Below are 18,981 nucleotides of genomic sequence, written 5' to 3' on the forward strand. Positions count from 1 at the left end.
AGCCTTCCCCCTATAAATACCTGCTTGTATCTACCCTGGGCGCAACTTCCCCGGCCTCACTCCCAGGCGGGGCACCGAACCTCGCCGGAGTGCTTCCATTAAAGCTTGCCTCAAACCCATTTCCTGGCTCCTTTTGTTACTTACCACTGCCGATTTAAGCCAGACATATGGTGCCAAAACCCGGGAAGTGTGGTTGAGATCCCGCTCCAGTGGGAGGTCTCCCCACTTCCCAGTACCAGGACTTCCACTGTCTGAGATTCTGGATAAGTTCCCCAATTCCGTGCCCTGATCCAGGTGGTCCTGCATAAAACGCAGCGGCATCAGGACTACTCTATCGAGTCACCAGGTGACTCCCGCATGGCGCCTGAGGATCGGGAGATGTCCGCATCCTCAGGGCAGCCACCTTCCCTCTGTCCACAGCCCAGAGACCTAGACAGGGACCCCTGTTTACTCCCCTGGGGGCTTCCAGGCAGGAACTGTGGGGACTGCCCAATCTAAATTCATTTTAAGTGGACTGGCCTCCCCTCTTTGAACTCCTGGAGTTCCACTTTCATTTCTGAGCTCCTTGAACTCAAGTCTAACCTCCTATCTGTTTCTCCTTCCTCCGTCTTCTACAGCCATTGTTAAGCTCCTGACCTTTTTTTGCTTCCATTTTGCCCTTGATATGGCTTCCGCGGCAGCCTTGCCCCTGGTGTGCTCACGTCCCTTCCCCTATTGGCCCCACCCATCTTCCCTGCCATTGCCAACTGTCCTACCCACCCATTTCAAAGTCCTCCTCATTCGTACCACACCAGCTCCATCAGCCCCGAAAACCCCTGAATCCTTTCGCCCTTCTCCTCTATCTAAACCCCCTTTTTCCGCCTGGACATGGTCCCAGGTTACCACCTCTTTTGCCTCTTTTATTGGGCCCTCAAACTCCCATCCCCAACCCAGTGAAAATGGCATTTAAAGTTTTAATGCCCAGGAGGAAACAGCTGAACTGGGGGACGGGCCCAGGTCCAACAGAGGGTCCAACTCCAAATCCAAGCAGCCCTGCAGCTGGCTGGCTCCAGGAGCCAACAAAAGGGGCAAATGTGGCACTGGCCCATCAATGTCCATGTCCAGAAGTACCAACATGACCTTATCCTCAATGCCGGAGGATGGGCCACTGGAAATCTGACTGCCCCGGAATCAGGGGATTCCTGGCACCTCTGCACAGAGGAAACCCTGAACCGGTAAGTCCTGCCTTCCAACTCCTTGGCCTGGATGACGACTGATGAGGCCCAGACTCTGAAACCCCTCTCACCCATGCTGAGCCCAGGGTAGTGGGTAAGTCCATTTCCTTCCTGTTGGACATGGGGACTGCCTGCTCTGTTCTCCCTTCCCACTCGGGCACCAGCTTCCCCTCCCCAGTGGTGGTCATGGGAGTTGACGGCACCTCTTTCAACCCACCAACTATCCCACTCTTTTCCTGTGGGCTGGATGGGCTTCCCTTCTCTCATTCTCTCCTAATAATCCCCTCCTGCCAGGGCATCTTTCATGAGCTCCAGGCTACCACTCATCTTCCTCCCTACCCACTGTTTCCATCTCTCCTAGACCCATTCAAAACTTTCCCATCCTGTTACAGATAAGCGCTCTGGACCGGCCCTTCTGGGCAAGTGTCCTTCAGCTGTTCACCAACCTCCTCTACAGTCTCCAGATAAGGTCAGGTGGACCCAAAGACCGAAACAACCTTCTTGCCAGCTCCGCCCTTTCCCCTTTTTATCCAATTTACTCTATTTTACTCCCACACAACATAAGATGTATGGACTACATAGTCTTTGGAACCCACCCGGGTTCAGCTATCATGTCATTATTCTCCTCCTGACTCTGTCTTTTAGTCCCACCGCTACTGATTCAGGATACAGGTGGAGATTTTATTTAACAGAAACCTGGACAACCAATCATCAAACCCATGCCAAAATTATTTCTACCACCAATTACCTACCACAGGGATGCCAGGTTCCAGTCAACTTTTCTATCCCTAAGTTTAATTCCATTACATTCAGCTTCTCTAACCCCACTATTTGTTTTGTTTATGACCAGACCAAAGACAACTGCCGCACCTACTGGGTTGACACCAGCGATGGTTGCCCTTATCATTATTACAAATACATCAGATGGAAATCAATTTTTCTGGCAACAAAAAAGGTCTCTTCTGCACCAGTAATAACAAGGACAATTATTTCCTCAAATAATTCCAGATCCCTGGAATACACGGTGGGCCAACAGGGTTTCTGCCAAACTATACCAATATTGGTTCCATTCTTACCGCATTGCTACCCTTAACATTTACAGGACCTACATACGGGTCACCTCTCAGGTCTTTTCCACTCTTAGGAACCAGACTAACCTTATTAAAACACAGGAACAGCTCCTCCAAAAACATCTGCCAACTGACGCTCATCAAAGTCTACATGCCTTCTCCTGGATAAAGCTCATTCAACAGGGCATCACCCTTGCCAACCTTTCCAGCATGAGTAACTTGTCCCACTGCTTTCTTTGTGCTGCTTTAGGTAAATCCCCTTGGTGGCTGTCCCCCTTCCTGGCCCATTTAATCAATCCACCACCCCAACTCCGGCTCCTTTTCCCTTTCTCCAAAACATTCCCTTGTTTACTTACCCTTCTGCTTTACAACTCCTAATTCCTCTCTCTGCAATATAACCCAACCAAACACCACTTCACATTACGCCCTTGATGGAGGTTTCTTTTGTTGCAATGGCACCCTCTCCAAGGTTCTCAACGCCTCAGCCTCCCTCCTCTGCCTACCTGTCTCATTGGTCCCCCAGCTTACCGTTTATAGCCAGGCCAAAATAATTGCGCTAGTTAATCCCCCAGAAAAACAAAAACATGAGGCTTTTTCCCCATAGTCCTTGGGGTCTCCCTGGCCTCCTCCCTGGTGGCCATGGGGCTAGGCACAGGGGCTCTTCTCCACTCTGTAGATTCCACCAGGGACCTTTCCAAAAGGCTCCAGATGGCTATCAATGCCTCAGCAGAGTCTTTAGCCTACCTGCAGTGCCAGACCGCATCAGTAGCTTGAATAGCCCTCCAGAACCGACACACCTTGGACCTCCTCACTGCAGACAAAGGTCACCTGCATGTTCCTCGGTGAAGAATGCTGTTACTACATCAAGGAAACAGATGTAGTCGAAACCAATCTCCACACTCTCGCCAAAGTTCATGGGTCCCTTCAGACCCGGTACCACCCGGGAGACCCTACCTCACATCAGTGGTGGCAAAACCCATTAACCACATGGCTCCTCCCCCTACTAAGCCCACTCCTTATTTTCGGGATACTGTTAACCGCAGCCCATTGTCCCCTTCGCTTCATTCAGGAATGAATTTGAAAACTGTCTAGGGTATCCGTCAACCAGCTTCTGCTCCATTCCTACACCTGCCTGCCCACTTCTGACAATCCCTATGATGCCCCTTACTCGGCAGGAAGTAGCCAGATCTGAGTCGTCGCCCTATAACAACAAAAAAAGTCAGAATGTTGGGCCAGTGGGGTTGGGAGGACTGGAAAACTTCAACAACCTCCATCTTGTTAACCCCCCTTCCCCCCCACGGGGATTTCCCACCAGCAGGGTAACGGACCTGGGCCACATCACCCCTGTTAGGCAGGAAACAAAAACTGAACCCTGCTCAATTCCACGCCATATAGGACCAATAAACCACCAACAGCCCTCCCCCTATAAATACCTGCTTGTATCTACCCTGGGCACAACTTCCCCAGCCTCACTCCCTTGTGGGCTATGGAACCCCACCTGTGAGTAAACCATTAAAGCTTGCTTACTTTAAACCTCCTTCTGCCTGAATTCTCCTTACTTGCCGCCGGCTTTGACCTGAGACACACCCATAAAAAGCAACTAGACTGAAGCAACAAAGAAAAGCCCAGGACCAGATGGCTTTACTGCTGAATTCTACCAAACCTTTAAAGAGGAATTAATACCAATTCTCTTCAAACTATTCCAAAATATTGAAACAGAGGACATTCTCTCAAACTCATTCCATGAGGCTGGCATCACCCTGATAGCAAAATGAGAGACAGATACAACCAAAAAAGAAAACTACAGGCCAATCCTTGATTAATAAAGATGCAAAAATCCTCAATAAAATATTAGCAAACAGAATACAGTAGCACATTAAAAAGACTATACATCTTGATCAAGTGGGACTTATCCCAAAGATGCAAGGATGGTTTGACATACACAAAAATAGAAAGAAAAAAAATCCTAACATTCATGTGGAACAATAAAAGTCCTTGAATAGACAAAGCAATCCTAAGCAAAAAATAGAAAACTGGAGGCATTATACTACTGACTTCAAATTATACCACAGAGCTACAGTGTCCAAAACAGTCACAATAATTTATTGAACTTTCAAAAGGAAAGAACAGAACTGTTATTACTAGAGGTGGGAAAGGGGGAGGGGAAGGGGATGTTAGTGAGAAATCAGTAAAGGGTCCCAAAGAATGATTACATTTTCTAATGATGAATATACTAATTATCCTGACTTGATCATCACATACTGTACACAGTTATTGCAACATATGGAATGGGAGAAAATATTTGCAAATCGTATATCTGATAAGGGGTTAATATCCCAGAATATATAAAGAACTACAACTCAACAACAACAACAAAAATAATAATCTGATAAAAAAAAATTGGGCAAAAGACTTGAATAGACTTTTCTCAAAAAAAGTTATACAAATGGACAAAATCACAGGAAAAGAAGCTCAACATCGCTAATCCGCAGAGAAATGCAAATCAAAACCATAATGAGATTTGACTTCATACCCATTTAGGATGCCCACTATTGAAAATTGGAAACCTGGTGCTGTGGGAGGGAATGTGAAATGGCATGGCTGCTATGGAAAACAGTATGGAGGTTCCTTAAAAAGTCAAAAATAGAATTACCATATGGTCCAACAATTCCACTTTAGGGTATATATCCAAAAAAAATTAAAAACAGGATCTTGAAGAGATATTTGCACACCCATGTTCATTGCAGCGTTATTCACAATAGCCAAGAGTTGGAAGCAATCAAGAGTCCATCAATGAATAAACAGATAAAGAAGATGTGGTATAAACGTACAACCTAATATTATTCAGCCTTTGAAAAGAAGGAAATCCTGTCGTATGCTACAACGTGAATGAACCTTGAGGGTGTTAAGTGAAATAAGCCAGTCACAAAAGACAAATACTGCATGATTCCAATTATATGAGAATCTAGAGTAGTCAAACTCAGAAACAGAAAGTAGACTGAGGTTGCCATCAGCTGTGGAGGAAAGAAAAAAGGGGGAATGTTTAATGGATATAGAGTTTCAGTTTTGCAAATAAAAAAGTTCTAAAGGTCTGTTATACAACAATATGCCTATAGTTAACACTACCATATTGTACACTTAAAAATGGTTAAGATGGTAAATTTCATGTTGTGTTTTTTGCCACAATTTTTTTAAAAAGCAACACTGCACCTCTCTGACTACTCTTCAGTAGTCTCATCTGCCTCTGACTTTCTTCTGCCTCCCTCTTCCCTTTTCAAGAACTCTTGTGATTACATTGGTCAAAACCAGATAATCCATGATAATCTCCCTGCTTTAAGGTCATCTAATTAACAATTTCATTTCTGTCGACAATCTTAATTCCTCTTTGCTATGTAACCTAATATATTCATAGCTTCTGGGGATTAGGATGTCGACATCTTTGGAGGACCATTATTCAGACCATAGATACTCTTCTTTAAGTATCATATTAGCCCTACCTAAATTTCAATTCATAGGCAACCTGCCTTTTGAAGATATTCTTCCACTTCTACCTCTCTTCTAAATAAGAACATATTCAAAAATTTTAAAGCTACATACTTTTACCCCTTACCTTCTCTCGAGTACTAGTTTAAAATAAGAGACGAATATCCAAAATATATAAGGAACGCAAACAACTCAATAGCAAGAAAACAAATATCCAATTAAAAACAAGGTAAGAATCTGAATAGACATTCTCAAAAGAAGACATACAAATGGTCAACAGGTATATGAAAAAAAAGTTCAACATCACTAATCATCAGCGAAATGCAAATTAAAACCACAATGAGATATCACTGCACACCTGTTAGAATAGCTATTATCAAAAAGATGAAAGATAACGTGTTGGCAAAGATGTGGAGAAAAGGGAACACTTGCAAGCTGTTGGTGGGAATGTAAATTAGTACAGCCATTATGGAAAACAGTATGAAGTTTTCTCAAAAAATTGAAAATAGAACTACTGTGTGATCCAGCAATTCTACCTCAGGTTATGTTTCCAAAGGAAATGAAATCAGTGGGTCAAAGAGATATCTATTCTCCCACATTCATTGCAGCATTATTCATAATAGCCAAGATATGGAATCCACCTAGGTGTCCCCCAATGGATGAATGTGGTGTATGTATACAACAGCATACTGTAAATCCTCAGAAAAGAAGAAAGTCCTGTCATTTGCAGCAAAATGAATGAACCTAGAGGTCATTATGCTAAGTGAAATAAGCCAAGCACAGACAGACAAATATTTCATGATCTCACTTACTTGTGGAATCTAAAAAAGCTGAACTCATAGAAGCAGATAGTAGAATGGTAGTGTTGGGGTACAGAAAGCTGTTACCCAAAATATGACATGCTGGAGTAAAGAAGCAGCTTCAAGTTCTCTATGACTTCCCCCCCCTCCCCCAATCCTCTGTCACTCTCCAAAGCACAGGACGAAGCTGTTACCTTCCTTATCTGCCTAAAGTCCAGACCCACTAAAGAAGAAAATTACCTCTGGTCCTTTTCCTGAGTTTTCATAAACTTAACTCATATCACAGGAAGGAAGAATAAAGTCTGTCAACACACCTGGGCTAACTTTTGTCACAGATCATTGTCTTCTATGTTGGTCCCATTGTCTGCTCTGAGGGCCAAATAGACTTGTCTCCGGCCATTGTATGTTCTCCAGGTCCATTGTGCCCCATAAGAATCGTTTATTCCCACACTCCCATCGCCCCCTTCCCTATGGAGATGGGTATATAAGCTCTGTACTCCACTGGAAAATTGGGAAACTACTCTCTTGTGATTGCCCCCATGTATTACCCTCCCAGCACATTAAAATAATGAAATTTGTGATGCCTTTTCTTTATATTAATTTGTGTTTACTAGTCGATTTTTCAGAGAACCTTCAGGGAGTTGAAGAGGAAGATTTCCCTTGGGCCCGGCAGTGGCTACCAGAGACCTGGGGGTTGGCAGTGGTGGATATCAGGGAGATGTTGGCCAAAGGATACAAAGTTTCGGTCAGACAGGATGAATAAGTCCTGGAGATCTGTTGTTCAACATGGTGATACAGTTAATGATAATGTGTTGTATACTTGAAAATTGCTAAAAAAATAGATCTCAAATGTTCTAAACACAAAAACCAAAATGGTTATGTGAGGTGATGGATACGTTGATTAGCTTGATCGTGGTAATCATTTCACAATGTATACATAAATCAGAAGATCACATTGTACACCATAAATGTAAATATACAGTTTTTCTTTGTCAATTATGCCTCAATAAAGCTGGAAGAAACAACATAAAAGGGATGAAAACTTTAAAAAATGCTCCAATGCTTAATAAAATTTCCATTTGTTATACACAAACATGAGAATGTATAATATGCCTGTGTTTTATTTTTAATTTATTTCACCCAGATACAGTAGAATCACTGACATAGAAACAATAGTTAGCTTTCTTTTCTACATTTTTCAGTCACTTTTTCTTTTCTCAATAAACAAACCTAAGTATAGGGAATACATTTTCTTTACAAATGAGCAGAGTACATTAGTCCATTTCTGCTGCTTATAACAAAATTCTCGAAACTGGGTGACTTATAAAGAAAACAAAATTTATTGCTTACAGTTTCTGAGTCTGGGAAGTCCATTTGTGGTGGCAACAGTGACCCAGGGGTCTCACATTGCAAGATGGTGGAAGCAGGGAGAGCAGAAAGAGAAATGCACTGTCCTTTGAAAGCCTTCAGAACCACACCCCTAAGCATCATTTTTAATCCATTCACTACTGCATGGTCCTACAATCTAATGACCTCTTCAAGGCTCCACCTTTCAGTTATCATACTAGGATTTCCCACCCTCTTAACAGTCACAGTGGGGACTAAGTTTCTAATACACAAAACTTGGGGGACACAATTCAAGCTTCAGTGAGTTTTGTGGGGACATAATTCAACCCACTACACAGAGTATTTCCAGGTAGAACCATCTATCCAAAAACAGGTCTTCATTCAACCACAGGCTCTTTCTCCCTACTCAGATCAGACCAATCTAAACCTGTATACTGTAACTATTAGCCACAGCTGTCTACTTAAATTTAAATTAATTGCAATTTAATAAAATTAAAAATTCAGTTTTTCAATCACATTAGCAACATTTCAAGAATTCAATAGCCATGTGTGGCTAGTTGACTACTCTATTGAACAGCACAGATATAAAACATTTTCATCACATCAGAAAGTTTTACTGGTCTAAAGTAAAAAGCATATGGTATATATTATATGCATAACATGCATAAACACTATGCAAATTGACACTAATTACTTTATATAACTAGCTTCTGTTCGTTTGGTTCTTCTGTTTTTAATACCATATTTCTCAAGTTTAAGTAGCACGTGATATGTCTTTGCTCAACACATTTCAGGACTGTTTAATTTATCCATGATTGTGAATAGAAATGGGGATTAAGTCAAGCTACTGAGATATGGCAAATCAATTCACAGCATTTTTTAAAATGTGGACTTCCTTAAAAACTGAAAGGTGAAAGTATCCAGACTTGATGATAATAAGAAATGAGGATAGCTCGGGGAGTTTTCGGCACTTACTTCCTCCACAAAGAAGTCTAAGATAGGCAACATAATGTGGACCTGAACCCCTTCCCCCACCCTTAAATATTAACTGACTAGCTTTTCTGCTTCTGTAATTAGCTTGCACAAGGTTTTACAAGCCCCTGCGGGTGGGACTTACTGGTAAGGGCAGATGAAGGACTTCCCAAACCACCCAAAGTTCACCCAGTTCCAGGAAGAGCCTAACCACACAAGGGGTGGGCTGTTGGGCAATTCCCCAGTTCCTCGTCTGTATACCACCCCACTGAAAGCCACCAATGAATTTAAAAGTCACCTCAGGTGACCAATAAGCTGTATACAACTCATTCTGTTGCAAAAGTCTGCCTACCAAACTGTATAAAAAGTGCTCATGTTAAGAGCTCGGGGTTGCTTTTGTCTTGAATGCTGAGTGACCCCAGCATACTGGAATAAACTCCTCTTGCTTGATTGCATCGGTCTCTGTCTCATGGTCTTTGTGAGGTGAGCCATCCTGACATGTGGGGTTTGTGCACGGTGCACAGATCTTACAATAACTACATCACCTACCAGGCTTTCAGAGACAATTTGACCCCATAAAAAGGAAGGACATTCTTGACCCTCCAGAACATTGCCAGGAGAACAAGACAGAAGTATCATGAGATCCAGCAGTCTGAACTGAAGCTGCTAAAACTAGGTTGGCAACTCATATATCTCCTTAGCAGCTCCACATAGTACTGGGAATAAGATCATTCATATTCCCTTCCTTCCATGTCCCGACCCATCTTCACACATTTCAATGCAAGGGGATCACACTTACATGGTCAAGGACCCAAGGGACCCTACAGGACTATGTGATTGGGCCACAGGGCAGTACTCTTCATTTTCATGCTTTGTTTTGAATTTCTTCATTCTTCCATCTTAGCAAGACTGTAAATTTCCAGTTACAAGGTACAATATTTGCTTTTCCTAGTTGATAACTAGCATATCAGAATATTTAAAGATAGACTCCTTACTGTCCCCCTGCAGCTTAGGCAGTATTTCTTTTAACAGGAGGTATTAGTTCCTTTTCGGTTGCCTTCTACTACAAAGGCTTCTGAATATTCTCTAAAGCTACTTGTCTGTCATCATCATTGGAAAGAAGCAAGAGATGGTGATTATGCCAAGAGGAGTGAAATAGCATTACTTAAATAATTCACCTTTATGTCATGTAACCACACTAGCACTAAAGAAGACACAGAGAACAAAGACCGGGATGACACTTTGTGAGCTGGTGAGAATTTAAGCTCAGATTTTCATAAAAGCCTTTTATCTTCTCCCACCCCACCCTTTTTCCAACTGACCCAATTTAATGCAACATAATCAGGTCAACTCACTGGGAGAGACCAAAGACAGAAAAACAGATTACTTTTCTTTCAAAAGGAGAGAGAAAGCCAGGAATCCAAGAGCTATAAGTTGAAGACTTGGCAGAAATGATTTTAAAGTCAGGGGGAAAATAAAGGATATTAGAAATAAAGCTCAGAACCTCAGTTTTTCTTTGTGGATCAAGGAAGAAAACATTTCTTTTATATTTTGTGTGATATCTGCATACACAACACCTGAATTGATTAATTGTCACCTATGCTGCCTTAAGGATAGCTAACAGCAATTGAGAGCTTACTATTTGCCAGCACTTAGCATTTTAAATCCTTGCCAATATCCCTTACCCCACTCTCTTATAGAAGTTAGAAAACTAAGTTTCAACAATTGGCCCACGGCTAGATGAGTTTGAATATCAGCTCAGGCTATTCAATTTCTGGGTTTCTGCTCTTAATAGCTTTACTATTCTTCTCATGATTGCAAACCATTGTTTTCAAAGAATGATGCATGAACCAGACTCATCAGAATTACTTAGAGCTGTTGTTAAAAATAGTCTTTTGATACCCATCCAAGTTAACTGAATCTGAATCTATGGGAATGGGACCCTTGCATCTGCATTTTTCCAGACTCTCCAGTTGTCTCCAAAACATTCATAAACACATATTTAAAAGTTTATAGTACTTAAGAGACAGTATGTAGTAGAACTCAAAAGCATAAGCACTGAAGCCAGGATACCTATGTTCAAATCTTTACTCTTCCATTTACTATCTCTATGACTTGAACAAGTTACTTAATCTTTCTGTGCCTTGGTTTCCATAGATGCATAATTTAGTGGATTTAATGGGCATCTGCCAGTTCATGGTTATAGGACTGTTCAGTGAATTCATTTTTCACATTTAGGGGAAGACAAAAAGACAAATGATCTAAAGGACAAATAATACTAAAATAATTAGTGTTATACTTTGGATGTGTTTCATTTGAATATTAATTTGGTATTTTATCAACTCAGTCATAGCGAACAATAACCAAAACAAACTGAAAAACTTCACTTTGAAAAAAACAGAAAATGTCTTCATTTTGACTGTCTCTAAAATATATTTCTTCCCCTGCTTTCCATTTGGTCATTTCTTGTGAACAATAGTATGCTGGTTTACTACCCTCTCTTATGCTGACACTTGTTTATGTTATTTCTGCTACAGAACTTCTGCATGATTGAGATGAAAGGTAGAGAACAGGATGAAAAAGACAGACTGATAAGAATTCAAAAGATTATCTGGGGTGCAGATTACTTCAATGTATACAAAGACTTTAAAGAGTCTATTAAACCAACACATCAAAAATAGGTTTGGCTATAATAAAATGGAAGATAAAATTTGCCACAAAATACAGATAATCTGCCCACAAAATAGGTTTGGCTATAATAAAATGGAAGATAAAATTTGCCGCAAAATACAGATAATCTGCCCACAGATGGAAGGGAGGGGCTTTAATTATCAAATAATTTTGAATCAGATAATTCTTAGTACTAGGAAACTTGGCCTGTTTGAGGCCCTGAATTTTGAAAGTGGTGAGGAAAAGAGCAATGAAGATATTCAACATCTGAATAATAATATTTAAAAAATGATGCTGGATAAGTGTTTACCATAAATAACTTTGGTCATTAAAAAGAAAAGTCAAGTGTGGCCCCAAATCAGTAGATTTACAAAAGATACACCTGGACAATTCCAAGGCTCCTCAGATTTTCCAACAGCATTACATAGCTCTTCAACAGAGATGCTCATTTTGTGATAATTACAATAAAACAGCAAAGTCCTGTGAGGACAGAGAGTTCAAGCAATGAGCTCCACTTCTGCATCTGTTAAATGAATCACCTCTCACAGGAACCTTGCAGAGAGCTTGACTTAAATTCCTTCTTTATCAGAATGAAATGTTCTGCAAGAACAGAAACCTCCTCTGTTCTATTCACTCTTATGTCCCTGGCTGCGAGACCCATGGCTGGCACAAAGAAGGCATTCAATAATTGTTAAATTGCTGAATTAGTACCATAGGTTATGGACTTTTTCAGTTGTTCTTAAATAGTCAAAGTTGCAAACAATTCTTTAGATGTCAGTGTAGATAAACAATATTTCCTTCCTCAACCAACTTTGTAAGATCTGTGCACCGTGCACAAACCCCACACGTTGGGATGGCTCACCTCACAAAGATCATGAGACAGAGACAGAGACCAATGCAATCAAGCAAGAGGAGTTTATTCCAGCATGCTGGGGTCACTCAGCATTCAAGACAAAAGCGACCCCGAGCTCTTAACACAAGCACTTTTTATACAGTTTTTTTTTTTTTTTTTTTTTTTTAGGCAGACAGACTTTTGCAACAGGATGAGTTGTATACTGCTTAGGGTTATCTGAGATGACCTTTAGATTTATGGGTGGTCTTTAGCGGGCTGGCACACCAATAAGGAACAGTATATTTCTCAATCGTTTATCTTTCCTGTGGTCAGGCCAGGTGGCCTCTAGATAAGGAGCTGGTCCCTGGAACCAGTGGGTGGTTCCTTGCTTTCTGGAATTTAGTGTGCCTGGGCCCACCTGCTTGGCGCCTTAGAAGCTGCCTTACTTGAAATGGCATTAGTACAGAAACAAATTGCACATGTTAAAGTTATATTTTACTCTACAACTTCATGCCTAGAAAGTTATAAGGGAAATTGTAAAGGATTAAGATTTAATTCAGTCACAAGTAAACAATCCAAACCTGTAGTTTAATGTTCCAAATAAGTAATTTAAAAAATTTTTTTTAAATTTCGAGAAATTACTTTAAAAATCTAATTGACTTTTATTAAAGATTCATGACTCAGCAGTATCCCATCTAAAATTTCGAAAATTTAGACTCAGTTCTGATAGGGTAAGCCCAGAAGGTGGGGTTTATAGGCAGAAAAGGGCTGAAGAAGCAGAAACAGGGAACAAAAGGCAGATTGTTCTTTTTCTTCCTTCACAGGGTTAAAACAAAGAGGACTTCTTCTTCATGCCAGCTCACGTAAGCTGGGCTCCTTCTAAATGGATGTTGTGAATCTCCTGTTTTTGGAGAACTGGCCCATTTAAAGTCCAGTCTGATTATGTGGTAACTAGCATGAGTGACGCCATTCTGGTTTGGTCTAGTCTGTTGGACCTCATTAAAGAGCTCAATCCAAAACAATGGCCTCTCATAAATTTCATTTAATAGTGATTTGAAATTTCTCAAAAAAAAAAAAAAAAGGAACAAAGTTGTGTCAGGTGGGGTCAGTTTGGGACCTCGTTGCCTTTGGGAATGATGACATGCTCATTAACAGCCTTATTGGCCATCAGCAAACACTCAGAGTTTCCCTATGAGCTGTGTATCTAAAACAAAAAGATGTGAGAGGAGTGACTATAGATAGTGTGTTACTTTTTTGTCTCATTTTGCCCACCCTGATTTCTTCTTAGCCCCTTAGATAATTTCTGACTCACCCTGAACAGGAGGCAATCACACAAATGACCAAAGTAGCCTATGGGATTACATCCCTTCCCCTAGCCCCAGGTCCCAAGACCAGGTAAATGAGAGTCCCTGACTAAAGCAATCTGAAGTTGCAGATGCAGCTCTGGACCAGTTCCACCTCAGGACTTTGCAAAGCACTCTTGTTTGACATGCAGAAGCCGCCTTCACCTCCACCTACTCAGCATTCCATCTAAACCTAATAATAAAACCACAAAGACTGTGGTGGACCATCAGGAAGTGCTACATTTTTCCAGTGAAACATTAGCATTCTCAGGGAATGCATCTTTCACAAAGCACTACTGATATTTGCCTAAAATACACTCTAATAATAAAGCACTTTGCATCTGTGCTGAGAGATTTCATTTCGTGTTTATTTACCCGTGGGCAGGTAGAACCGTTCTGTAGCATCCTTGACTTAGAATGGCTCTGGAATGTAAATGAGAGTCCGTGGGAGTAAGGGGAGGCAGGCCCGAGCTGGGCATCACCGGCTAGTGGCACTGCTGGCTTTATCTCCTGCTACTGAGCAGGTGCACCATCTAAACTCATCTAGAAGGTCCAAGGAACTGTTGGGGCTCAGAACAGGATATTCAAAAGCTTTGGTATGCTGAGTACTTTGACCTAAGGAAAATGAAAGTCCTCAGAAGCAAGGTCTGTCCTGCCCTGTTGTGTCCCCACTGGTCTTTCTTCTCCCACCCGCACCCCAAGTGACTTACAGAAATCAGAATTTCTCTTCCTCAAGGCTGGTCATAGGAAGAAAAACCCCTCTCCCCCAAAGCAAGCCATAAAAACTAGAAAGGTCATTCTCTCCCTTCCCCTTCTCACTTGAAGTCCCTCATTCGAGAAGAGTCCTGCCCTATACCCAGGAGGAAAGAATGCTACACAGAGAGGCCAAGAAGAATCTGAACAGACAGGTCTTGCTGGGCTTCCCCCATCAGTCTGTTACCATTAGATGACATCTCTTTGTCCAATCACATTTCTATACGCTGTCCATTCTTCATAGAACCTAAGCTTAAAAATAGTTTTCCCTGGGTTTTTGGGTCTTCATTTCTGAAGTTTCCCGTGTCACGTAAATCACTGATTAAATAACTTTGTTATGCTTTTGTCTTGTTAATCCATCTTTTGTTATAGGAGAGTATTGACTGTGACCCTTATGATGCGTGAGAAAAAGTATCACCCCTTTCCTCCCCTACCGAGCTAAACCTTACGTTCTGAACTAATCCAAACACTGCAATGCCAAAGCAAAGCTGAACCCGTGGAATTAACAGAGCACACAGTATACGTGAGACTGAAGTGCTGAGTTCGTTTTTTGAAAATTCCCTCCTGAGAGAGAACAAAGAAAAAGGGTGTGTGCCTACAACTGCAGCAGGAGCCTGGGCTCACCTCCCCACAGCCCTCCTCCTCCTGGGGTCAGTTTCTGAACGACACTGTGGCTAAAATATGACTCCTGAGTTTGTCATAGATTTGCTCCATGGATACGTGAGGAAGATTCAACATTCGTAATTTTTGTTTAAGAATAAAAAGCCACAGCCATCTAGGTTTTGTCAAAAACCACATGCTGTTTTGTATGGCCATTGGAGCACTTGCTCAAGATTTATCGTCACTGCTGAACAAGTACACAGAGTGAGGCTGAACAAAGAGGAATCTGAAGCTCGACCGTTTATGGCTGGGTTGGAAAGCTTTGAGACAGGACCCGGCCAAGAAAGTGTTATCTTTACTGTGCCAAATGACTGAGTTCGACTTCTGGATCACTGGGTTGGGGTGATACCTTTGCAAAGAAGCAAATGGTGCTGTCAGTGTGGAGGAAAAGACGTCCCAGCTGCTCGGGTGTTAGATATGAAGCCATGGAGGGAAGGTGCAAGGAGATGCTTGTCAAGTGATGCATATAATGGAGAGAGATAAGCCTCAGATCATAGATCAGCTTGCAGCTACCACCTATAGTTCTGAAAGGGCGCTACTGTATCTTACTGTATCACCAGCTCATTAATACGGGTTGGCAGTCATTACAGGTGGTACAAGAGAGAACATAATTTACATAGTAAGTAGTTAATCATGGATTCTGCAGCATTCCAATTCTCAAAGGCATGCCTTTCTAAAACATTTCAAGGGCACAGTTCAGGTTCATGTCAATACATTACAGTTTCCTTCTGTCTATAAAAAGGATGCTTGTTAAAAGTTATGATTTCAATACAATTGCACAGGCTGTTTCACTAGGTGAACCTGTGACCCAGTGTCTGAAATGGAGGTGGGAACTTTTCCAATAGGAGTGATTATTCCCACTGACATTCTGATGAAGTTAATGGACACAATTTACATGAAGGGCCATATTTGAGAATTCTCAGTACGTATGGGTATGAATAATATTAGCTTTTCTAATACAAAACCATAAAAATCAATTAATTTTATCATCATAAATAAAATTATATTAATAGAATTTTCTTATTTTGAAAATTTTTATGGCTACTGGGATGGTTGAGTGACTTTTCAAGCTACACATTTTTCTGCTCTTGGTTGTCTTGAACAGCTGTGGGCTGCCAGTAGGGTAGAAAGAGGCCAGGCTGGGGGAAGAGTTAATTGATAAACCTGAAAAGGACCTGTGGTTGCATAGTTACGATAGAGTTAGATCTGATCTGTAAATAAATGCTTAAAAAAGCAAGGGCCAATAATAAACTTCTTGGCACATGGCAGAGCAGAATGATTTGGAATAGCTAGTGGTTCTCTGCAGGAGGAACCAGTGCAACAGGTCTTCCACTCTTTCAAAAGCAGATTTTTCCCACCATCTGTAAGACATTCTGTGGACTTTCCCATGGAACAAACTGTATATCTGAGAAAAATATGCTGTGAGAATGACATTCAGGAGCCCTGATTGAGCCCTACGGGGGGACTGTTAAATACACTTCTTTTTCTCATTACTAAAGCAACATATTACTTCAAAGCAATATATTTTCAGGACTATGAAAATAGAGGGGAAAATAAAACACAACTTCCGTTCACCTTTTGGTGCTTGCTTTTTTTCCTACTTATCGTAGAATTATCTCACACAGTTGTTTATTCCTTCAGAAACATCAAGGAAATGCTATATGCTATAGAATTCTGTTTTCTATTTACATCCTAAAAAGTGTGAAGGATGTAACAATAGATGAGTTTTAATAAACAAGAACAAGGAATTGTCAGGTGTTTGGAGTATTTTCCCCATGTGCAACCATTATGTGTTATCATTATGATCATGAGATTAATGAATGCTAGATAAATATTTAGAGGTCATTAACTATAAGTCAAACATGAGGGAGAATTCTGCAAATATTTTCAACTATTATCTGGAATCTTACCAGAGTCCACTTTTTTCCACACACCTTGTCTAAAGATGTGAGGAGCATGGATACATATACTGAAGACACATATTTGCTTTAGCAATGTAACTAATATAATTTAATATAGTAATGTTTATATTCAATAAACCAAACATCAAGGACTCTATTTCTGTACCCATCTGCAGAAGGAAAGCTGCCTGTTCTCTCATTTTCTCCCTGTTTTCTGAAGTTGGTACATTTCTGCCCACACTGTTTCTACTCTGTCTCTGAATTCATTCATTCATTTAAACCACTGAGTGTTAAAAGTTGTCAAACACTGTGCTAGGCACCAAGATTATCAACCTAAATGGGAATCAACATCTACTTGCCTTTTTCTGCATTTCAGAAGGGCTTGCAATTTGAATATAGTCAAAGAAACAGGATCTTGAGCTGATTTTAAAGACTGGTGAATTTCTTCATTTGATTTCAGAAAAAAAATTTTTTTGAAGCAAGAAACTTTATAGGAAACTGATGAGGAAGACAAACTTTATAGGAAACTGAAAAAGAAATGAGAAAAGCGAGGTAAATTAATGGTAAATGCTATAATGAACATATAACTGTCTCTTTAAGCATTTTCATGGAATATTATGACTCATCAAATTAAGGCACCAACATTATCTAACAACAAAAATTAATTGATCTGAGGAAGAGCAGTATGAAAATATTCTAACGCAGTGCTGTCCAACAGAACTTTCTGTGGAAATGATGGAAATGTTCCAATAAGGAATCTACTAGCCATGTGAATACTCGAAACATGGCTAATGCAATTTAAAATTTTTCATATGAATTAAATTTAAATAGCCACAAGTGACCAGTGGCTACCGACTGAACAGTGCAGTTTAATGCCTCATCGGTCAAAACCAGTGGTTTCTTTGGGAGATTTCTCTAATCACTGCTAAGAGATTGAGGTTTGGGTGTGGAAAGAGAGGAAAGCTCTCAACAGATTTATGTGGCCACTTAAACAAGACCCAAATTATGCAAAGGAGTCGGTCTCTTTCGTGAGCAGGTTTGTATTGTAGGTGATGGGTTTATACATGCTGAACCATTGGTTGGCCTGCGACCTAATGCCATATCTGGTGAAGATAGACTGCCACTGGAGCAGGCCCAGTGGGTAATGAGCAAGTGATAACAGGCTGTAAAGGTATCTGTGAGAAAATGCCAGTATAATGCTCTGTCTGGATCCAGATCTCAGTGTCTTGCACTAATCCTGGTTTCCGTCTTTGGCAGACATGCAAATCTTCCCATTGCCATTGCACAAATCCAGCTCAAATATCACACTGAGAGAATCAAAGTGAGCCTTCTCTGGCTGGTCCTTACTGGCTGCATGGGTGTCATCCTACAAGTCTGCCAGAGTTGGTGCATTAGGAAGTGAATACATGGAAGACTGGGTAAGTTGAGTCAGTTTTGAGATGCCATTAATTGCCCTGCTGCCCAAGGGAATGATGCATTCATCCAACTTCACAATCCAAGTCATGTGAAAGCCATTGGTCATAGAGTAAAAGTTTTTCACATCCTCAGGCATCACACAGTTATTTCTTTGTGCCCATGAAGAAATCATATGACATTCGGCTGGCACCTTTTCTGTGATGGTCATCTCTGTCACACCTGAGGAAGACTGTAGGATGGGGGTGATTTTAGCTGCCCAGGGGCAGCTTCTTCAGGTGCGGCTTGCTGCAGCCCAGCTAGGGGGGGCGACACCTCCTCCATGGCTCACTTCCCCACTCCACGCACAGCCAGGAGAGCAGCTGTGGCCCTGATTTCAGGAATTTAACTATTTAACTTTTAATTGACTTGGTGCATTGCTGACAAGATGTGAAAAGCAAGTAAACTCACACTGATAGTTACTGTGTCCTTAGGATTTGAAAGAGTAATTTGAACTCTGAAATACTTGTGCAACCTTGTCCTA

General features: G+C 41.1%; 1 pseudogene; it reads right to left on the reverse strand.

Annotated features, from left to right (window-relative positions):
- Positions 1-18,048: 18,048 nt before the first annotated feature.
- On the reverse strand, positions 18,049-18,760 carry LOC134379117 (tubulin polyglutamylase complex subunit 2-like; annotated as a pseudogene).
- Between the last annotated feature and the right edge of the window lie 221 nt (positions 18,761-18,981).

Source organism: Cynocephalus volans, chromosome 5 (genome assembly GCF_027409185.1).
Source record: "Cynocephalus volans isolate mCynVol1 chromosome 5, mCynVol1.pri, whole genome shotgun sequence".
In the NCBI taxonomy this organism is placed as follows: Eukaryota; Metazoa; Chordata; class Mammalia; order Dermoptera; family Cynocephalidae; genus Cynocephalus; species Cynocephalus volans.